General features: G+C 40.7%; 2 long non-coding RNA genes across 2 annotated transcripts; both read left to right on the forward strand.

The window, feature by feature from the left end:
• Positions 1–8,726: 8,726 nt before the first annotated feature.
• Positions 8,727–22,431, forward strand: LOC143131780 (uncharacterized). The gene is made up of 3 exons (XR_012988209.1): positions 8,727–8,790; positions 20,528–20,621; positions 20,770–22,431. It is a non-coding gene; the product is annotated as an uncharacterized LOC143131780 (long non-coding RNA).
• Positions 22,432–22,437: 6 nt separating this feature from the next.
• On the forward strand, positions 22,438–23,489 carry LOC143131781 (uncharacterized). Its single transcript, XR_012988210.1, has 2 exons — positions 22,438–22,507; positions 23,153–23,489. It is a non-coding gene; the product is annotated as an uncharacterized LOC143131781 (long non-coding RNA).
• Positions 23,490–24,068: the final 579 nt, after the last annotated feature.

Raw genomic sequence — 24,068 nt, forward strand, 5'->3', positions numbered from 1 at the left:
CAAATACACATACACAGAGGCAGATACACACACACACACACGGACGCACGCATGCACGCGCACACACACGTCTACTTAAGTTTTACAGTTTCATATCTCTTGCTATGCTTGAAATGCCCACATTTACAGTAGCCTATAGAAAGATTAGAATTAACATTAACTGATGTACAGCTTAGCCATGCACTGACACATCTCATCTTAGTGTTTATCTTACTTACACAACTTTCACACTCCCTTCCCCACAAATATACACTGCCCTCTACATGTATTGGCACCTTTGGTAATAATGGGTAAAAAGTATTCTTCCATTTTATGCTAGTTTCATAATGAAATTAATGAGGAAAAATCCAGTTTTGAAAAGAAGCTATTTGAGAAGAAAAAAAAATCCTCGTAAAGAAAGAAATATTTTAACAAAACACACGTGCCACAATTATTGTCACAAAATATAACTGAAACTTATTTAATTTATATTCAACTTAAGTGAAGTAGGGATTCCATGACTTCCTGTTTTATTAAGATACAAAAAAGGGCAAACAAACACAATATTTTTTTAATATGGGAAATACAAGAGGTATTGCTTGGTAAATCGGGAAATTATAAAAAAAAACATGTACAGTAATTGCCTGAAAATGCCCATATTTACAATTAAAACATTAATATGTTCCAATCAAGTGGAACTGTTACAGTCTTGCATAGAAAAGGACCCATATTTGTCTTGCCCCTACGCAATGAGGAGGGTGGCAAGAGAAGCAAAAAAATCCCTAAGGATATTGATACAGAGATACAGACAAAAGTAGCAGATTGAGGTCACCAAGTCTAACAGAAACACCAGAAGTAACCTCCATAGGTTATTGAAAATGCATGCCAGGAAAGCCTTGTCATTTTACTACAAATGTTGAGCCCTTTGCCAACAGAAATTCTGGGTGGGTTTAGTGTACATAGTAGAATGACTACTGAAGCGAACCCCATGCCTAAGTATAAGTATGGTGGAAGCTGAGGGGCTAGTCTTGGGCTTAATCCAAAGGCCCTGCGAACCATTAGGTACCACATGGTATCATGAACTCCATTAAATATCTGGGTATTTTAAATCAAAATACTTAAAAATGGGTCATGATTGGATCATGCAGCTGATCAATGATCCAAACTGTATGTCCAGGTCAACACAATAATGGTTTACTGGACACAAGACCTGAACTCCATTGAAAACAAGTGGGGTGAGCTTAAGAGCAATGCACAAGCAATCTGGAAAAGCTGAAGATATTATGTAAAGAGAAATGCTCTCAAATCCCCTGATTTGTGTTCTCCAACATTATGAGATGTAATACAGTAGGTTAAGCCTAAAGAACTCTTTTATTGGCAAGGGGAGGCTTACAAAAAATGAAACCCTGGGCTAATAATCTTTGTTAAGAATATTTCTTTATGAGATTTCTTTTTTATTGAGAATAAACTTGCTTCCCCTAAAGGTTGGATTTTTCCTCATTACTTTCATGGTGAAAATAACTTTCATGGTGAAAATAAGGTAAAATGCCAAATGATTTTTTAAATGTGGTGGGTGCTGTATACTGTACATATATGGACACACATTCTCTTTTCTTCACATCATACAATGATAATACACACACACACACACACACACACACACAGAATGAGTCAGTTGTAGCCCCGAGAGGAGCCACACCAGTGGTCTGAAGGCTGACAGCAGATAAATACCTCGTCTGTCAGACGGCGCTGTGATCACAGACGTCTGGTTAGTCATCCACTCACAGTATGCACAGCCATTCACTCCGGTTCAAATGCAGGTGATGGGTGACACACACACACACACACACACACACACACACACACAGATACAGGGGCTTAGCCCACCTTAAAGTAGAGTAATAGACATAATTACACAGCAAGTAATCCAAAAGTAAGTCCCTCTCAATGTGTGGATCACATAGGAAGCTCACGGGGCACTCAAAGGGAGGTTAGGATAAGATTTGGAACCTGTATTTACAGAGGAGTGTGTCAACACGCTGACAGTATTTACACTGTCACTGACAATTAAAAGACAAAACCATAAAGAAAACTGTACACTGTATTGATCAACCTCAAAGTCACCTAACTCGTATAGCAAAAAATTGGCTTCATTCAAAACATTCTAATCTAACACTGAAATTACTTCCTAAAGAACTGGAATTCCTGGGTTTTCTGACACACCCATACATACATGCATACATACAGACATACATACATGCATACATAGTTAATTTTAAAATGTATTTTACTACAGATTACAGAATACATGACCAGAAATGTATTTTTTAACGTATTCCAATAGTTTACCGAAGGCCTCGGCAATGAGCATACATGCTATAATGATTTAAAACGTTGACCCTTCAGAGATCAGTATAACTGTAACCGTCACTGTACCTGTAACTGTATTCTGAATACCACCCATTTAAATTGTAAACATATTTAAATACAATTAATCATATCTTGTATTTTAAATATCTAACACCGTTACATGTGTTTTGTTACCTTCCAACATTTTATACATACATACATACATACATACATACAGTACATACATAAATACATAAATACATACATACATACATTCTTACATGCATTCCTCTTTGAAGAACAGGTAGTGTACAGCATTTTGCTATTTTCATGGTTTGGAAAAATGCATAAGTAAGTACCACTCTGTGAATCCTGCACGTCGCTCCACCCTCATATGGTGTGCATTTGAGAGTTAGCTGCTAACAGGGCTTTGGTGGTCCCAAAGTGTTGAGCAATCCCTGTGTGCAACAAGTGGGAATGATTTACGAGGAGTCGTGGTTGGGATGGTACTACACCCATGTCTTTCCCATTAGTGTCCCTGAGGCATCTTCATCTCTTTTCAGTGGAATTATACATGAATGGAATTAGCTACCACCCACAGCTATAAGTGAGATTTTCTTATCAGACAGGCAGACATACACACGCACAGATTCACAGAGATTTATATTACATTTAGCATACACTTTTCATCCAAAGTGACTTATGACAAGGGACCACATTGTCCCCAGAGCTACTTGGGGTTAAGTGCCACACACACACACACATACACACACACACACACACACACACACACACACACACAAACACTCACTCTCTCTCTCTCTCTCTCTCTCTCTCTCTCTCTCACACACACACACACACACACACAGAAAGACAGAAAGAACAAACTATTCGTTTGGACAGAATGGAAGCCTGGAAGCCAGCCGAACTTAGCCCCGCCCCACTTGTTCCGTTGTGGACTAACTATGCCTGAACCAGAGCTGTTTGGAGTCACGGTTCGGACCAGAACTCCTGACCGGTTTTGTCCAGAGCTGAAAATAAAACTGTGTTTGACAGAGGACAGATGTAGGTTGCTTGTAACAAAATGTTAGCTTTCAGTATGGTACGATGTCTTTGTGTAACATTTAAGTGACATTTAATTAAAGTGTAATTAAAGTGTAGGCCTACCGGTAATTAAAGTTAAGTAAAGTGTTTCATTCTTCCTGGTTCTTCCTAACAAAAACGCTGTTGCTAAAGGGTCGATTTCGCTATCACGTCTATTGTACAAGATACTGACAGCGCAATAACCAGAAAACAATGTTATATTAAGGCATTTGTGGAGAAGAAAAAGCCATTTGTGGACAGGGGTGTAATGCAAGGCAAAATTCTGGGGGTGGCACAATCAGGGACATTGCAATTGTTTTCTGGGGTGGGGGTGCCTGCTAAATATACCATTTCAATGCAGTTTGGGAGGGACATAAATACCTTAACAGAGCAAGCAGCAACCATCCTCTATCTGATGACTAAGCTCAAGTATCTATTTTCATTAAAGCATGTTTACACAGACACACACACACACACTTACACTTAGGCCTACACATGCTTTTAAAAACAGTAGACTACCACTGCAGTTTTTATGTTATGATTTTAAATTGGTAGGCCTACGATCTTACAATAAAAAGGTGCTGAGGTCTATTATGCTCCATAATAAGCCAGAGCTTATAACGACTGAAATGTATTCTTTTGGATGTGTAATAAATAGCAAATAGTCAGCATCAGCCCGCCCCTTTCCCTAAAATTGGTTTCTGTGTATGTTCCCATAGGCTGTGTGAAGACTATGCACATGTACGCGTGGACATTTGTACACAAGGCTAAGTAAGTCTACTTCTCATCACTCTCTCAGATGGTGTGAACTTGACCACTATCCTCCCACCTCTCTCTCACACACATATCGCTCCCTCCACCCTCTTCCTCCCATTGCTCTCTCTTTCCTCTCTCCTCTTCCTTCTCTCTCTCTCAACCCAGGTCTGTATTGCTGATATAGGCATGTGATTAACAGCTCAACCCGTATGTTCCCCTCCTTGCCCTCATCCCCCATGAGTGAACTTCAAGAGGCTTTGTTTACAAACAGCAGAGGAGAGATACGCCACACTTTAAGGCAGGTGCCTGATTATCTCTGTGACTTGCAGGCCAATAGCACTTCAAAGGGCCTCTCGGGGACGGGTCACCTTGTCTCTCGATGGTAGGCCTACCACGTTCACATCGTTGTTATCAAAGGACATTACTTGCATTATCGTACTCAGCCATGCACTATCACGATTGTCAGAATTAAAAGGCATAAAGATTTTCTTTGACATGTACTATTCAGCGAAATGATAGTAATGCAAAACAGCAGTACAATACATCAGCACAATGCCATGGACCAGGATATTTCACCACGTGTCACATGACCTTTTTTCCATGAAATTCTGAAAAAAAAGATGAAATGAAGTCATGACTTCATGATGTAAACACACAACAACACACTACCAGGAATGACTTTTTTTAATCTGCTTTAAAAGCTCCCTCTCTTCTTCTCTTATTAGGAGAGGGCTAGGAGCACAGGTGGCTTGGGTGACAAGACTGTCTTTTAGCAGCTCTGACAAAGAGCCCGGTAATACTGTAAGTCTCTCAACTTCACCATTAGACTATCCACGGTCTCTCTCTCTCTCTCTTCAAGGAGCGAGAGCAGGTCTCAGGTGCTCCAACGGTGGCCATTCTCTCTCTCCATCTCCCCCATTCTCCCTCAGCTGCATGGTTTGAGAGCGCACAAAGAGAAGTTTCCTTCCTTTCAGAGAGCTTCTACACTGACAACCCCTTCTTTTCTTTGCAACAGTGTGAGATAGAGTCAACATCAAATGCTTGACCTGATTTCTCCACTCCATGATGCGAGGTAGAGGGTGAATAGGATTCGGAGAAAGTGAATTAGAGTGCTGTCTCATGTGGGTCTTGGTTGCACAGGTTTTGTTTAGGAGTTTTTAATCCAATTTTCTGTTTAGGACATCATAAGGATTTTACTTTGGGAAAAATGTTTTAAAAAATGGTTCAGGCAACTGAATTTTTTGAAGGCAAACTGAAAAAGAAGAATATTAAAAAGATCTTAAGAGCAAATTACATTTACATTGATTCATTTATCAGACCCATTATCCAAAGCGACTTCATACGTCAACTATATTACTAAGGCCATTGTCCTCGGAGCAACTTGGGGTTAAGTGCCTTGCTCAGGGGCACAACAGTGGAAGCCGAGAATTGAACCCACAACATTTCTGGGTTGCTAGCCCAGCTCCTTAGCCTACTAACTACACTACACTGCTGAATTTGGCTTTTTGCATAATTTCACTAGATTGCATATAATTAAATTCCGCAAATTCTAGCATTAACGTTTTCAGATATTTATTTGTGCCAAAATGCTGCCGATACTAAATTCTACAATCAGAACAACCAATCAGTGAATAATAATAATAAAATATTTGCAGACACAGTGCGATACTCCCACCTCTTCTGTTCTTTGATTAGCTTTTTTGATAGCAAACAGAACTCCTTTCCATTGTGTCTGTCACAACCCCGCCACTTACCTGTGTGGACGTGACAGATCCCTCTGTCACAAGGCCACTACTGTACCTGTGTCGGGAGGAAGCTGTCTCACCTGATAGATTCTGTTGTTTTGTCCTTTCGCATGAACCGAGACAGGAATCTCAGCTATGCCGTCTGGGGATGTCACATAATTGCTAAAAATGGTCTCTTAAAGGCACAGGGTTATTCTTTATCTCAGGATTGCTCTCTCTGTCTCTCTCTCTCTCTCTCTCTCTCTGTCTCTCTCTCTCTCTCGCTCTGCCAGGCTGAAAGGTGACAGGAATGTCAGTGCAGTGCAGTGGAATGCCATGCTTGGGCTCTATTAACATAAATCACCTGAAACCGATCCTAATGGGCCGCTGAGGGCTGCTGCGTCAGAGCCGTGGACATGGACGCGTCCAGCAAAAACAAACCCAACGCCCGGGCCATTGTGTTCCCCCCTCGGCCTCTGCTTTCATCCTCCCTCTTCGTGCTAGACCATCAGTAAGCACCGGCGACTGTCAGTGCTGACATCTTACCATGATGCAGGGAGGGGGGGGGGGGGGGGGGGTACAGTATTTGTTTGGGTAAGACTAGCAGGTGGTACCATCCAAGGCAGGTTGAGGATGAAAGTTATGTTGTAAGAGAGAGAATGCGTAGGCTATTGTGCATACATAAACACCCATCCTTAGAACAGGGTGAACTGTGCGGAGCAGTTCACAGGCTTTGTCCTGACTGAGGTCTATTTAGGACCCTATGATGGATGGTTCATCACAGTACCAGCTGAATACAACTGAGGAACTTTACTAACAATAAAGGGGTATTTGTGAAAAAAGGTTCTTGGTAGAATTGGAGCATCACTTTTTTGAAAAGTGCTCTAAGAGGTCTTACACACGAGACCCTGATATTGTTGTGTTCAGATAAAAAAGACAGAAAAAAATGACGAAGGCAAAATAAAATAAAGAAACAAAGAAGTTATATGGATGGAGCAAATTGGAAAAAAGTAGCCTTTGTACAACTGCCATCAGAACAGAAGTAGCCTAGAAGCTGCCATGGTCTGACTTTGACCATTTCCTTTGTTGCAGTAACAGCTCTTATATAAAAAAGTGAAACTGTCCCATGACTTGTCATCTGAAGTCATTATTCACCTCCTGCCAGAGGAGAGGATATGCTTGTGCGTGGGATGACAGAACCATTAAGTATTCCTGTGAGCTGCCGGCTGCTTGAAGGACATGGCGAGAAGGTGGAGGGAAAAAGAAAACGCAACAACTCCCGACGGAGGACAAAAGCCCTCGGCTACGCACCGCTGCCTCGATCAGGGCCAGCGATCTCCCTTTCTCTCCCTCTCCCTCCGTCGCACTCTCCCTCTGTGATCTCTTCCTCTAACAGCTTTCCTGACCCCAGACAGACCCCTCCTCCTCCACCACCACCTCCCCAGAACACACCCTCCTCACCCCCCTGTAGCAGGAGGATTAGCACCTGCACCAGGAGGTCTGTCCCTGCCGTCCGTGCCACGGCTCTGTATCAAATACCCACAGAGGAGGCCCCGGCGTGCAGGTAGAGGAGGCCCCGGCGTGCAGGTAGAGGAGCTGGTGCGTCGGCGCTCCACACGGAGGTCATGGTGCTGCTGAGATGTTTTCATTAGCAGGACAATGGCACAGAGGGTTTAATCTCTCACTCTCCATTGCACAGCAGCAGCGGGCGAGAGCTAAGTGGATCCCCAGAGACTCATGGGAAAGAACGTGGCAGTTTTGGCCAAAGGACCTCATGCTGTATATATTGCACACAACCCTGTGTGAGGTAGCTACTTTCTTATGTGTACACTGCAGGTGTACTATGCTTAACTAAATTTCAGTTTTGAACAACACGCTGCATTTGCTGCAACTCTCAAACAACAGTGTTTGAATACGTATCATCTTGTCTGTGAAGCTCTAACCAAATCGCAAGTTCTTGCAAATTTTTATTTCAAGTTACTCATATGGACAGAGTAGATTTATAGTGTCATTCCTTATAAATATATCGAGAATATCTAAATTGAATTATACTTTTTACAGACTATTCTTTTACAGACAATAATATTTCAGAAGCACACAATGGTTGGCTTGAAGGAGGGGAGGTGAGTGTATCATTTTGAACAGGCTGCAGTTACAGTAAGGAGACAAGCCTAAATAATGGCTGGGCCCTATCTCAGGGTAAATAAACACTGCCCTCATTTCCAATTGACTAACTTAATCCCTAATCCTTACAATGTTGCACAGCCTCTGTTTACTAAATTGAGGTGACCACTTGAGACTAAAATACGTACAGTAAATACAGTTTCTTGATTGTATCTGTGAAAGACTCTTTTGAAAACTTTATCTAGGAAATTCATAAACACAGTGTTTGGTTATTATTTAGATATGACAATTACATATCCATTGATCAAACTGAAGCCATTCGGTGCTAATGAACTCTTGAACTTTGGGTTTGCCAAAGCAGAGATTCAGTTTGGGATAAAGACAGCATTCCCATCAATCAACACATGACTTCAGCATTACATAAGAATCATCCGGAAATCAAACAAAAAATAAGAAAAGAAACTATAGGCCTAGATAATAAAACAAGACCTTTGAAATATGACAGTGATTAACTTAAAATCAGTATCAAATTTAACCGGCCTGTCAACTATTTCATCTGGAGGGGTTCACCAGGAGTATCTTCTCCAAATTGTCTCTTGTGGATGTGAGTGAACACCGTCCTGTATCCGATCATCAAGAACACCCTCTCTGCTTCATTTCACCTGTGTAGTGTCCGCCCTGTAGATCCAACATTTGATAGTCAACAGTTAGGTCTCGATGATGACTCAGTACTTCGCGGGAATACGGTAGACTAATCTTCGCTTCGTTCACACAGGTCAGAGCACATATTTACAACTACGTGTTTTAAGTACATTCAGTTCACGGCAATCTGAAAGCAAGTTGTGACAGATAGCAATGTATACAGTCATCTACCGAATAAACGTTGCCAAATGCAGTCAGTATCTTCTTCACCTGAACCAGAAAGACTTCCTGGCTTGCAATTAATAACAGCTTAAAATAATAATAGAAAAAGCAAGCAGCAAAGAAAACACTTGTTAGAGAGCCGACTACATTGTCAAGAATAAACAGTATTGCTCAATTACACCTGAAGGTTACAACCACACTTACGATAGCTTCAGGGGTTGTGCAATTAGCAACACTATGGGTGGAATCCGGGATATTTTGAAAATATTCTCATGTGAATTCCTCTGGCTTTAACCCAGACAGTCTCTATGATCTCTCTTCATATCAACGATATTCGTGAGCCAACAATGGACGCAGGCGCGTAGCAAGCGTGGGGGATGTGGGTGTTATAACGTACACACTATTGCTGAAACACGATTCTATCCCCCACACATTTTGTCAGATTAAAATGAAAGTAAAATATGGAAATAAACGCTCCCGTAAAGAGTTGGAAGCGTATCTATAACGCACACACAGAGAGACACAAATAGGTCTGTTGATTTGATTGAACGGTCATCCAGCCAATCACATCAAGTTAGCCAGTGAAGAACCAGAGCCGCTCTGATCAAATTCAAAGTGTGCGTCTTTCAAGGCTGTGCTGCTGCTTGGGTCTGCATTATAACGTCTGCAGTGAGCAGATTTCAGGTAGAATTGAAATGATAATTGTTACCACATTATGCTAGTTTAGTAAACCAAAATTCACTGACTGACAGTTTTTGTCACAATGTAGAAATGCAGGGAGTCAAAGTGAAAGCGGGGGTGCGCGCACCAAGGCACTTGTTTTTTCTGCAGAAAGACCTTGGCTACTGTTCTCAGAGCATTATGCTTTCTCTGTCTATGATCTGCAGCTTTTCTCAAACTATGGGCCTTCACAACAATTAACCTACTGGTCCACGAAGCCGCGAAATGAAGTTATGCCCGGTGCTTAACGTCTGATCATTTACAGCAAGATTGTATGGAACCGCGCGGACTGAAAAAAAAAAAGTTTCCCCAATCAGAAATACTTATTCATTTGGTGTCATCAACTATATAGACATAGCCCAGTCAGCACACATACGTCTCCAAGACGCTTGGAAAAGATCTGAACAGCTTAATTACATCGCCATTTAGAACGTCTTATTTGACCTGATCTTTACAAACGTAGGCGGCATTTCACTCTCAATGTGTGTAGTGCTACATCTACTGGAGATCGCATTCCATTTAGAACATCTTATTTTGATCTTATACGGCGGCGTCAAGACACAAATTTTGAGTTCTACATCTGAGAAGTAATATTTCCAGCATGAACTCAAATAGAACGCTTATGAGAGCTCATGCAATGTGTGCGTCCCTGCAGCAAGTGAAACTAGAGGTTATGTGGGCTAGAAGCAACAATAGTTTAAACAACAACGTGGCTTCCTGTAACTATCAATGGAAAAAACATAGAAACTGCTAATCATAATCTTTAAATTGACATTAATTAAGCTGGCTATATGCAACACAATTTATTTATATCCCCTTTACATATGTTTGGGTAGACTTCAAACGTTTTTGAATTTGAGCTTACAGTTCTGTCACTATTCTGTGTCCTTTACATTTATTTAATAGGTATTAGTGATACCTCGAAATTAGGCTGTTGTCTGTTAGGCAATTTATTGTAGCCTGCTAACCCATATGCACAAAAAATTATTTCTGAAATTATTTCTTGATTTATAACATGAGATATGTCTCCATGTAGGGTAGTGTCAAATAGTGAAGTGATAGCAGGTAGATCATGTAGGCCTACATGTCACATGAGCCACGCATAGGCGCTGCTTCTTCTGTCCCTCCGAAACTGCATTAAAATGGTGTTTTTAGCAATCAGAATCTCATTTTTTTTCGGGGGAGAAACTCCCGGACACTAATATAGTCCGCACCCCTCTCAGAAAATACTTACAACGTCCCTGTCCCACAACCCCCACACTTTTAAAAAGCTTGATACGCCTCTGAATGGACGTCGCCATGACATTTCAGTAATCTGGTTTTCTATCTGACCAAAATTGCATGGTATTGATTTTAGCTGAGCACTAAGTTATTATGTCAACAGAATGGATGGAAGATGAAAACCGGATGGAAGTAAGGTTTCACGAATAAGGTGGATACAGATATTGGAATCTACAGAGGGAAAAAATGGAAATCACTACAATACTACAGTGGGAATGCTTGCGGTATTTGTTGTGTTATCTACTGGGTACCACTAGTTTGGTTTAGTTTTCCCACCTTCAGGCAGGTTGCAAATAGCTTGCAGGTTGTTTACTTCAGTCCTGCAACATCACTCGACTGGAGAGGCAGCCATGTTGTTGAGAGGCTCATCCAAACCTTGGACCATCGAAGACCATCCCTTAGTTATGAGTGAAAAGAATAGCCCAAGTCACAGCTCCTCTGATGTCTGGTCCACTGTTTTTTTTTGTTTTTTTTGGGGGGGGGGGGGGGGGTTGGGCGGCAAAAGCCCCCCCTACTGTCTTGGTTCTGACCTGTTTTTTCCCCTCCCTGCCTCCATTGATACCACCACACAACTGTTCCGGGCAGCCCTCTCCTCTGTGGAAGCCACACCCCACCCAAGACCAGTTCTACCAGTTCCGGGCCTAGTAATGATGATTTCTGCTGAAGTCATGACTGCTTTAGCTTTACGCTCTGTTGAAGTGGCAAACAGGAAGGCGCAGTGTTTCCACAATGACTTTTCTTGGAACATTGTTTGCTGAAGCGGATCTTCCTTGACCAGTCTGTTTACACTGGCACAGCAATGGGCATTTTATTATGACTTCCGCACAGCGAAGCGCCGGTCATATACTGTAGGTTTAGTCAGAGTTCTTTTTCTTCTGGATTTATTTATTTATTTATTTATATTGATTTGTTTATTTAAGTGTCAAACACCATAGTGCCCAGCCCTCATGGGCTTATTAGACACTGCAGTAATAATTTCACTGTTATCTCCAGATAACCATGTGACGTAACACAGAACCCAACATAACATAACTAAACCACTCAAAATAAGTACACATACACATAGAGATGGCTTGTCATATGGGACACAAAATACTTTGCCGCAGATACCAGGCCTTTTTTATACATTTTGCCAAAGCAAAAACATCATTTTCAAACAGCCAGCACAAAATCTCCCCTTCATATTTCCAAAATATATCAGGATTTTTTTAACTGAATTGATTCAAAAAGAGAGTTCCTTAAGTCGCAGTATAAAGGACAATAAAAAACAAATTGAAATTCATCTTCCACAACCTGAAGATCACAGAATTCACACAAGCGTAAGTGTTCAGGTGTACCTTTAAATCGACCCGCTTCCACTGCCAGAGGTAAGGTAGTTCTCAATTGAGCACAGAGGGACCTCTGCCTTCTCTTTAGATTAAGGAAAATATAAGGTTCTGTAACATAAACATAATTTCTACGTTTTGGCTTCTTCCATACTGTATGTCCTGTTTCCATTGATCTTCATATTTCCTTAACAGTCTTTGTCTGACAACATTTATATTACATCGCAAATTATTTTGGTACATTATATGCAAGTCAGACGCAGACAGTATTATTGAAACCTCTCCAGACCAGGGGATATGCTTTGCTCTATCCCAATTAAAAACTTTCCTAGTTAGCGTTTCCTCTGGCAGACTGACAAGGCGGTTCCACAATCGCACCGTTTCACACCTTTGTTTTACAATACATGGATCCCATCCTGCATCTCCATTAACCGCTACCTTTGCTGCATATTTATGCGCACCAAGAAAAGGATGGTTTGCAGAGTTACAGTCAAAAACCTCTTCAAAGCCCCAAATTCCTGCAGCATAAAACAAAACTGAGTCAACCAAAGATTTATACAGTTGTATAAATGTAGAAAAACCAAGATCTGTACATAGTTTCATTTTACTCAACACAGAACCTAATGCTCTTCCAGCAGACTCTGCTAGTACTTTCCTTCCCTCTGTAAATTTCATATTTTCATCAAAAACAAAACCAAGATATTTATAATGATGAGTATACTTTAAGGGCACAAGGCCAAACTGAAATGAATACTCTATAGTTCACATTTTTCCCTAAAATGAACAACTTGTGTTTTTAAGACGCCATTTAAGACGCCATTTACTACACCATGAACTGATAATATTTAGCATATTTTGTAAATTCACTTCTTTTTCAGCTATCAAAACAATGTCATCTGCATAAAGCAGAATACTTAAATTCATGTCCTCAATTGCCACACCAAGATTACCCTGCTTAATTTCTTGAGCTAAATCATTTATATGAAAAGCAAATAAGGAAGGGGAGAGTAAGTCTCCCTGCTTCACCCCAAAAGGCGTTAGGAACCAATCCGTTCTTAAATTATTTATTTGTATACAAGCAATGGGGTCTTTATAAAGGGCTTTTATAGCATTATAGAATTTTCCATTGATACCAGATGAAAGTAGTTTAAGGGTCAATGACGTGACGCTCATTTTTTTGTGTACATATTGGTTACATACTTTTAAAATTGTTAAAATGTAAAAATAATTTGACAAATTATATCAAATATCATTTTCATCATACCCTAATGTTAAAGTTTTGGATTTATTTAATTTTGAAAGAGTATTAACTGAATTTGGGTAAAATTGTCAACACAGTGTAACCACAAAAACATGAACCAAATAATTACACTTGCTGAAAAAAATGTGAAATTCTCTCCAAAATCCTTTCTAAAATAATCTGGCATGATCTTGCACAAGAATGTATCTATATTTAATACAAGTAATGAAACCCCATTGTTCTGAATGTTTGAATTAATATGGGGAATCGTGTCTGTCACATCAACCACTTAAAATGTCAAGTGGTGCAACCACCATTTAAGGAGCAATTTTGTATGTATTATTTTAGAGAATCATGTGACAGGAAATTATGTCATAGAGAAGGACCCTTCAAGACCCCAACTGCTATGAGTCAAGGTTAGCAACTCTCTTAAAGTAACATAATAGTGTTTTTAGGCCATGGCCAGGCAAGCTTAGGTTACATGTCAAATGGTATGACCTTTTAAAAATGTTGATAAATCATAATAATCATAAAATATTCAATTTAATGTAAAAACTGTGTTTGAATATTCACATAAAGGTGAAGTGTATACATAGTTGTCCATAATAATGCCTGCAACTTTTGCTTTTAAATAGAAATGTCAAATGGTGCAACCGGTTACACCATTTGACTCTTTTCTGTTTGAGACCAGTTTGATCAGATTCAGGGCCAAGAGTATGTAATTTTAGGTGCCAATTATATTATTTTTATAATGTAAATAGTGACTAACTGTTTAGCATGAACAATAGCTTTAAAAGGGTTTAATTAGATTGCAATTTAAAGGAGAATTCCGGTGTGATATTGACCTAAAGTGTGTTGAAACATGATACCGAGTGTGAATGTATGTCTCATAGCCCATCTCGGCTTGTCCCCTGCACTCCAAAATCTGGCGCTAGTTAGCCGATGCTACCAACAGCTTTTTCAATGGTGGTACTTCGGCATCGGGCTAGCCATGCAAATAAATCACTGTTTTACACCATTCCAAAAATAATTCCGTGGAAATGCATGGATTCCAGTTGCTGCTACTGGAAGAAACTGGAATCCATGCATTTCCACTGAATTATTTTTGGAATCTGATCCCTTATCATACCTGTTCATTCTTACTCGTCGCTCGACTTATCGTGACTAAATTCAAGATGGCTGCAAACGCTAAACTTCGTGAAGATACTGTCTGTATAAATCGTCTTGTAAGTAAACTACCAGTGCTTTTTCAAAGTTCTCAATGTCTCGTTTTAAATGTCAGGGCCTTCGGTAGTCTACCAATGAAGTGTGGAGATACATTGAGCCTCGTAAATGGTCTAAAACAGTGATTTATTTGCATGGCTAGCCCGATGCCGAAGCACCACCATTGAAAAAGCTGTTGGTAGCATCGGCTAACTAGCGCCAGATTTTGGAGTGCAGGGGACAAGCCGAGATGGGCTATGAGACATACGTTTACACTCGGTATCATGTTTCAACACACTTTAGGTCAATATCACATCGGAATTCTCCTTTAAGCGATTTTTGAAATGTCAAAGCTTTTCATTTTAAATTTAAACTTCCATAATTATTTTTTAATATTTTATTATGATGTATGTAAACAGTATGTTCAAATTATAAATAAATAATATAAATACATTTATTATATATAAAATGTACCTCTTGTCCCCCAATGGATGCCACTTACAAGCAAGAAAAACTTGTCTCGCCACAGAGTGCATGTGAATGCAGATCCTGCTGTTGGTTGGTTGTTAAGAAATTATCATACCCACTCTTTCACTCAATCTTATTCTCTCTCACACACACTTTGGGCCCTAATTTAGCAATATAAAATGCATGGTCACTAGAAAATAGTGTAAATACATTTAGGGGTTTGTCCAGTCCACATTCGGGGTGGTTTTGTTATCAAACGTCAGGTGCCTGGCGCAAAAAGGTGGCTCTTATGTTTCTTAATCAGTCATGGGTGTGTTTTGGGCTTAACATCCTTTAAACCAATGAGGAGGACATCTGTCATTCCCTTTAACAGCAAGCAGGGCAACTTCAAACAGCGCATCAGTATTTTGATAGTCAGCTGTGTATTTGAAGGAATCTGCTTGTACGCAAGACCGTATGGAACAGGTATTCCACTAAGCCATTCTTTACTAAAACTGAGTAGAGTATAGGCTACACACATCTGCACTTGTCTATTAATTGAACATATAGGCAAAGTGAAACTAACTTCACTGTGGTGTCATAGTCAACGACAAAACAGTTATACACAGTTAATTACTTTCAATATTGACTGACAATGGGTTACTAGCAAAAAAATAGCCTGAAAAAAGCAAAACTTCCCCCTATAATGTTCAAATGACTGAATAAATAACCTAAGGACATTTATTCTGCAGAGGAATTGCTGCTTACATCTCGTGACAGTGACGTGTTTCATATGCGCCTTTCACTATAGACCAGGCTTTTCTTGGTCAGTGGCGTAATGCTTTTTAGACGGTATAAGATAGTGATTTTTAGATCATGTGCCAGACCACACCTTATGTCGGTAATTGCCACACCCCTAGGCGCATTATTTAATAAAAGTGAAGTGTAAGATAGGAAAAAACTTTGCGTCAGAATAATAATACGCTTTGCGCCAGTTTTTGCATCGCGAAAATAGGGCCCTTTATCTCACTCTCTTTGAAAATAATGGGTAGACTGAAATTGTATGAGAACTGAATTGAAATCAAATAGAACACAAGTTTCTTCATTGATGTTATGAAATGATATTTGATATGGAATATGATGAATGACATGAATACATATCAAAATATCCAATTCAGTTTACCTTGATGCCTATTTTCTGTGTCAATTTCTTGTCCTATTGCTATAAACGTTTTATGGTCAATTGGTGTAGCCCAAATTAATATGGATAATGATTTAATACTCTACCTTACTGTAATAATGGTTGTTTAAACCATTTTTACTCAAATGGTCAAAGAATAGACAGAATACAAGATGTTTACAGCATATGGTCTTGCTCAGTACAATGAAAAACCCATATAATTTAAATTTAGAAATAAATATAATAAAACATATTCTCATAGGATATTACAAAATCAACTAATAATTTCATTAGAGCAATTGCATGAACTCTAGGAGGTGTGAAATATTAGATATTTGTCATTTTTGTGGTTACACTATTTGACAATTTAACAGGCTGTTAGTTCTATCTTTTGTTAAAAAATAGCATACACGTCATATTAAATAATATGAATACAACACAAATACAAAGTATACACTTTAGCAAACCTCAGGCATGTTTTGTTTTAAAGGTTTAAACATATTTTTAATTTTTTCATCTTACCAACCCTTATCTGTCACTGACCCTTAAACAGCAAAAGGTCTCGGTTAACACAATCAAACACCTTTTTGAAGTCAACAAAGCAGGTAAGTACTTTTACCCTTGTCCAAACGAGCTCTCACCACAGAGGACAACACATAAATATGATCAATACAGGCCCTGTTTTTCCGAAAACCATTCTGTTCATCTACCAACCCTCCATAAACCTCCAAAAAAGTATTAAGTCTGTTGTTAAGGACTCCTGAGTACATTTTTATATTTATATGTTTTTTTATCTACTAATTTTGTCATGACATGGCCCCTGGAGGCCAACATACAAAAAAAAAATCGGTCATAGGCCCTATGGTTCTCAAGACATTCACAGAAAACTGTCCGGCCATCTACGGGCCAGTTGGTGTACAGCCACTAAATTTACACATACATTAATTTATTGTATGCCCCCCCATAAATGGAATTTCAGAATGATCCTACACCTCCAATTTTGTGCAGTGTTGACCCTGTTAGGCAGAGATACCTGTGATTAAAATACCTCATTTTTATTTTTTTATTTTTATCTAGGTGGCGCTATACATCAAATGAGTGGTTATTGGATGGGTTGACATGGCCCCTTGAGACCAACATACTAAAAAATGTGGTGACGGATCAAAACGAAAAACAATGGTTCTGTGTCATCCTTGTGGGGCTACATGCTCAACTAGTTTTGTGCATCCTGGTCTTTCAGTGTTCCGGAAATAATTGACACAAAATTACTGAAGAAAAAAAAAATCCAGAAGAAAAAGAAATCTGACTAAACCTACAGTATATGACCACCGCTTCGCTGTGTGGCGGTCATAATAACAAAAAAGATACCTGTGTCATTGTAAGGGTCACTACTACAGTAAGTTACAGTTTTTTTCAATCGCTAACAAGCGCTTACCCATACTTTTCTTACTCTTACCACAGACTCACACCTACAAAACACAATTGGCCAAATGGATAATTTTCTTCTCAAAAACACATTTTTTAAAATATATACTAACTCTTCATTTCAAAACAGAACACATCTTTCTCTGCACACACTAACTTTACCAAAACACTGGAGACCTGACTCAAAATGAAATTATTCTGTCAAAGAACTAGATGTACCGCAGAGCGGTACAAAATATGACCGCCGCCCAGTCCAGCACATTTTTTCCACAAAAAGAAATCACGCTGAAAGGCCTATATGATTCTAACTGTCTCACTAAATTGCATTATCCACACTCAATTCTCACTGGTATCTGCTAGACAACAAGTACCAAAACATGATTAGTTCATAGATTTCACATGTAAAATTCATTTTATACAACCCCACCTCCATCTTGCCTGTTCATAATTATGAGAAATTCTTGATTGTTTGTGTTATGTTTATGTTATGTGTGTGGCTGTGTGGGTGTGTGTGTGTGTGAGTGTGTGTGTGTGTGTGTGTGCGTGCTTGCTTGTGTGTGTGCCTGCGTATGTGCCTGTGCATGGAAGCGTACATATGTCTACTGTGTGAGTATGTGTCATGATTACTGTGAATGTGTGTGTGTGTGTGTGTATCTGTTTGTGCACATGTGTGCACATGAACTGGGTTAACATGACCCCTGGAGGCAAATATACAGAAAAAATGGTCATCCTAGGCCCTACAGTTCTCAAGATATTCACAGAGAACTGTGTCTGGCCTACCCTCCTTTCGGGGGGTCCAGTCCAGCGGGGGGGCTACAGATCAAAACGAAAAATCACAGTTCCATGCTATCCATGTGGGGGTACATGCCCACCAAGTTTTGTGTACCCCGGTCTTTCAGTGTCCCGGGAATCCTTGTTGGTGTACGTCACTAAATGTACACATAAATTGTTTTATTGTAAGGCCCCCCATGAACGAAAGTACACAAAACTTGGCATGCATTCGGAGGGTGTCAGAATGATCCTACACTTTCAATTTCGTGCAGTTTTGACCATGTCAGCCAGAGATATTGTGATGAAAACACCACATTTTTTGCTTTTTAATTTTTAACTAGGTGGCGCTATACATGAAATAAGTGGTAATGGGATGGGTTGACATGGCCCCTTGAGATCAACATACAAAAAAAAGGTGGACCTCCTAGGCCCTACGGTTCTCGAGATATTCACAGAAAACTGTCTCCGGCCACCTACAGGCCAGTTGGTGTATAGTAACATAAATTAATTTATTGTGTGGCCCCCCATGAACGGAATTCCACGAAACTTGGCGTGCATTCAGAGGGTGTCATAATGATCCTACACTTCCAATTTCGTGCAGTTTTGACTATGTTAGGTCACAGATACCTGCGATTACAACACCTCATTTTTACTTTTTTGTGTTTAACTAGGTGGCGCTATACATGAAATGAGTGGTTATGGAATGGGTTGACATGGCCCCTTGAGATCAACATACAAAAAAAAAATGGTCCTCCTAAACCTTACGGTTCTCGAGATATTCACAGAAAACTGTGTCTGCCCTACCCTCCTTTCGGGGGGTGCAGTCCAGCGGGGGGGCTACAGATCAAAACGAAAAACGATGGTTCCATGCTATCCATGTGGGGTTACATGCCCACCAAGTTTCGTGTACCCCGGTCTTTCAGTGTCCCAGGAATCATTGACGGAAATTTGGACATGCGAAAAAGAAAAAAAAAAAGAAAAAAAATCTGACTAAACCTATATGACCGCCACTTCGCTGCGCGGCGGTCATAATAACACTTGTTTTCATAAGGTACATGCAGTCAATCAAAGTACAACAGGTTTCAAAATACTGGCTATCGTTGACATTACAAAAACTGCATAGAGTTTTATGTTTCAGAAAACGACATGAAATGTGTGAATGGTATGGCCACAAAAGACCAATGCTGTGCTAATTGTGTTTAGAGTTTTTAAAATGTGACAACTGGTTAGACAAATGCTTGTTAGCGAATGAAAAAAACTGTAATTCATTAGCCAAATTGTCACAGACCAGCCAACACTGGACATGTTTCATTTCCAATCAGTGGTTCAGTCTACAGATATCTCCAGCATGTCTTTGTCACGAGACTGTGCCGACTATGAGTGGCACTCGATCTTTAACAGGGCATCAGCTCAATTTGCACGTCACTCTGTCGCACAGGCAACGGCCCTCACCTGGACACAAATGTATGTGTTGCGACCTAGAAGTATTATTTTATGATTTCATAATTTCCTAGAATAGGGATATGCTTAGATTCTGTAGGGGAAATAATTGTAATTTCATTTTATAATTATTCTGAAATGATTCTGTTAATTCTATGATTTGTGTTACTGAAAGGTAAAAGTTCAGTTACGATGATGTCATCAGCCAGCGCAGTAGCCTAGTAGAGCTGAGCCAAGTAAAGTAAACGTGGGCTATGTTGCTGCGGTTGTGTGTTGCTTCGTGTAAAAATATAATTCCAACAGAACTGGCAAAATAAAGTTGCTAAAGAGAAGACAGAGTCTGTCTTAAGAGTGCAACATATGCACAGCTCCTCTTGTACTTTACCTGAACCTGAGAATAAGACTGGCTGGTCACAGGACACAGGACGCCATTTTGCCACCACACTGAACTGTACATTCCCTATAGAACAGGAGACATGTTTCTACTGGAGCTCATTGCTCATAGCAGTTCTAAAGTCCTTGTGGGTGCTAAGTCACTATAACTGGATTAGACCATTTTCCTTTACACCTTCTCCCCTGTCTCAATGGCAACCCCATCTTCACCCCTTTCCTGCAGGGAGAAGTGTTGATTTCTGGGTGACCCCCCTGAAGAGTCCAACTCCAGTCGGCTGGTACAGAACATAGCTTATGTAAAACGACACTTAGAGCAGGTGTGTTGTGTGTTATGTGTGTGTCTGTCATACCTGTACTGAAGCACGACTGTTTTCACTCCGAAGTTAACTTTTCTTCTTTTTTCTCTCTCCCCCCTTCTCTCTCTCCATTGCTTCATCAAACACCACTCATGCTCCCCCTATTCAGCCGTCTCCACAACAGCTTCCTGGTTCAGGGAGCGAGCAGATGACATTAGCCGTGTTATGTCTGTACGCTAATATGAAGTGCTAATGGATCCTATCCAAAAAGCCCAATGACCCAGGGCCGTTCTCATCCCACTTCGATCCTGAACATGGCTAATGTTTGATGAAAGGGGGGTGGGCACCCCCCCCCCACCGCCTCTACAGACACACACACACACACCTTTAGCCTTCTCCTCCAGCTTCCTTTCCAGATCTGCGTGACGCTTGGACTTAACCTACCCTCTGTTTTTTCTCATCCTTGTTTCCTACACAAAAGTGAAATGGTGTGGATAGCAGAGCAGTTGAAAGACCTCTGGTTCACACGTGTTTGGTTGTTTGATAAAGGTACAGTGTTACAGTCTATTGTGTCCCCTTCCCACCCCCCACCCCTCCATTTTTCTGTGAAAACATCTTGGGGAGTTGGTGTCATTCACAGCTATGCAACATCAGTAGCAGCTTCTCCAGAGACACAATAAGATAGGAACACCATGACGAGTGCTCAAAGCATAACAGAGATAAGACAACCAGGCCAAAAACCTTTTCAACTACTATAAGAATGCAATCATAACTTACTTTTCTTCTTTTTTTGGTGAGAATATGGATGGGAGTGTCACATTACATTCAATAGGACTGATAATAATATCTGTCTGTTTTATTTACACTGTAAAATTGCTACTTTTATAATGCCACTAATTTAGGCTTTAGACACACAGTAATTTGCCTTGTAATTGAATGACAGCAAAAGCCACTTAAGACTCAAGAACAAGTCTTTTGAGCTTTTGCATTGAGGGTGGATAAAAGCTCTTCCAGAGCACCAAAGCCCTGGGACATGTAGACACAGGAGACTTGGCTAAGAGAGTGCAGGTGGTAAATGCATCCACCTAATCTCACGTTTAATCCCACAGAGGTGATGAAAAGGTATGTGTATGTGCGTATATATGTTTGTTTGAATGTGTCTCTGAGTGTGTGTGTGTGTGTGTGTGTGTGCGTGTGCGTGTGTCTGTGTGTGTGTCTGTGAGAGAGAGTATGTATTTGTGTGACAGAGTGGGGTGTAAATTGTGTGTGTATTGTATGTTTTTCTGTAGAGAATGCATCGGCATCTGTACCTAGAGCTTGTATACGTGTGTAATGTGCATCTGTACCTAGAGCTTGCATACGTGTGTGTAATGTGCATCTGTATAGAGCTTGTATTGGGCGGTGGTAGTGTAGTGGTTAAGGAGCTGGGCTAGCGTGCAGTAGCTTGAAAGTTGTCGGTTCAATTCCCGGCTTCCACCGTTGTGCCCTTGAGCAAGGCACTTAACCCCAAGTTGCTCCGGGGACAATGTGATCCCTTGTAATATAGCTGACATATGTAAGTCACTTTGGTCAAGAAGTGTCTGCTAAATGTAATGTAATATAATGTAATGTAATGTATACGTGTGTGTAATGTGCATCTGTACCTAGAGCTTGCATACGTGTGTGTAATGTGCATCTGTATAGAGCTTGTATACGTGTGTGTAATGTGCATCTGTACCTAGAGCTTGCATACGTGTGTGTAATGTGCATCTGTATAGAGCTTGTATACGTGTGTGTAATGTGCATCTGTACCTAGAGCTTGCATACGTGTGTGTAATGTGCATCTGTATAGAGCTTGAACAGCCCTGCACTGGAGCAGCCTCCGCCCGGCATTAAGCTTGTGCGCCAGTGAGGATCGGCGTCACGCGGTAATCCCCACATCAGCAGCAGTCATGATCTCATACGCACCAGCCACACACACCCCTCTCATCACCCGTTAACCCTCTCATGGCTAGCGACCAACACTAACACTCACGCAAAGGGAGGATGTGTGGGTGTGTGTGTGTGTGTGTGTATGTATGTGGTGTGTGTGCGGGCTAGAAGGGATGTACCAGAGGCACCATAATGACTCACGAGCACACACACATATACAGATTTTCAGATGTGAAGGTTTGGTTTTGGAGATGTCCCGGAGATTGAGTATACAGTAATAATAAACATAAGTGAAATTAAAATGGCCATGTGAAGGGTCAAACTAAAAAGGTATTGGAAATTGGTGACTGACATATGCATATTGGCTTGGACTGTGATCTCCAAATCGTGCCAATTTAAATGCCAACTGTTAATAATTACATTTACACTTCAAGTTTTTGAGAGTCAAAGTCCTGTGGAAAACGGAGCCAGTTTCTCCTCTTGTCAGGAAACGTCAACACAGTATTTTACCTCCAGCCACAGCTGCGCCATGCCAGAGCCTCTAGCCCACTCGATCATCACTCATTCTAATTTAGAAGTTGTGCTACTAGACCGAACAAGAACCTCCTAAGGATGTGTGTTTGTGTGTTATCACCACGTAGGTGCATCTCTGTAGAGGCGAGAGGCGCTAGAATGAAAGGGTTTGTTGTCCAGCCCTGCATGAGGATCACACCCACGTCCACACCCTGACTCTCCTCCAGATCAGCTCATCAGACAATCCCCATGACCTTGATCAGAAGATTTCCTGGTACTCCCTGAAGGCCTGGAAGGAAGAAAAGATTTGCCAGTAGAACCATTGTTTTTATCAGAAACATCATCACTTCTTTACAGAAGAAGTCAAACATACCCTCGTGTGAATGATATCACGTTGTGCACACTCTAATAAACACTTGATGCATGTGAACAGGAAAGTGACCATGACAGAACGTTTACACTCGACCGATTTTGAAAGTTTACAATGATTTGACTGGAGTTTGTCTGTGTATGGCCGTTCGTGGAGAGTTCTCTACAGATCAGGGGCTTCACTTGCCCTAGACTGCACAGGGGCAAAATTCGTCCTCGGGGGGTCCGGGGGGGGGGGGGGGGGGGACATGCTCCTGTATCCCTTTCCCAATCGTGGGATACATCCAACCCTAGATTGGAGTAGAGATATGTCATGTCAGGACCAGGTTGCTTTAAATCCAAGCTCACCTGCTATGTGGAGATAAGGCTGGCATACATATTTTCTCAGGATATTTGGAATGATAATGCAGACGAGATGCGAACGCCATTCGTAGTTGCCATATTTGAACCACGTGGGCTATGAGAAGCTAGTCTTGTGACCTCCCGAATGGTGTCGGGTGACATGTGCGATCACCTAAAGGCGCCAGTGCATGGCATGGCATGGCATAGCATAGCACAGTACAGCGCAGTGAGCTATCAGCATAGCATAGCCTCCAGGGCTCCAGAGCTAGGGGGGAGACAGCCGTCGAAACCCATTCACTGTGAAATCCTTTTGCGTACAATCTCACCATGCCT

This window comes from Alosa pseudoharengus, unplaced genomic scaffold, assembly GCF_046254945.1.
Source record: "Alosa pseudoharengus isolate Yale_2024_CS ecotype anadromous, Long Island Sound unplaced genomic scaffold, YU_APseudo_1.1 YU_APseudo_1.1_scf_18, whole genome shotgun sequence".
Classification (NCBI taxonomy): Eukaryota; Metazoa; Chordata; class Actinopteri; order Clupeiformes; family Clupeidae; genus Alosa; species Alosa pseudoharengus.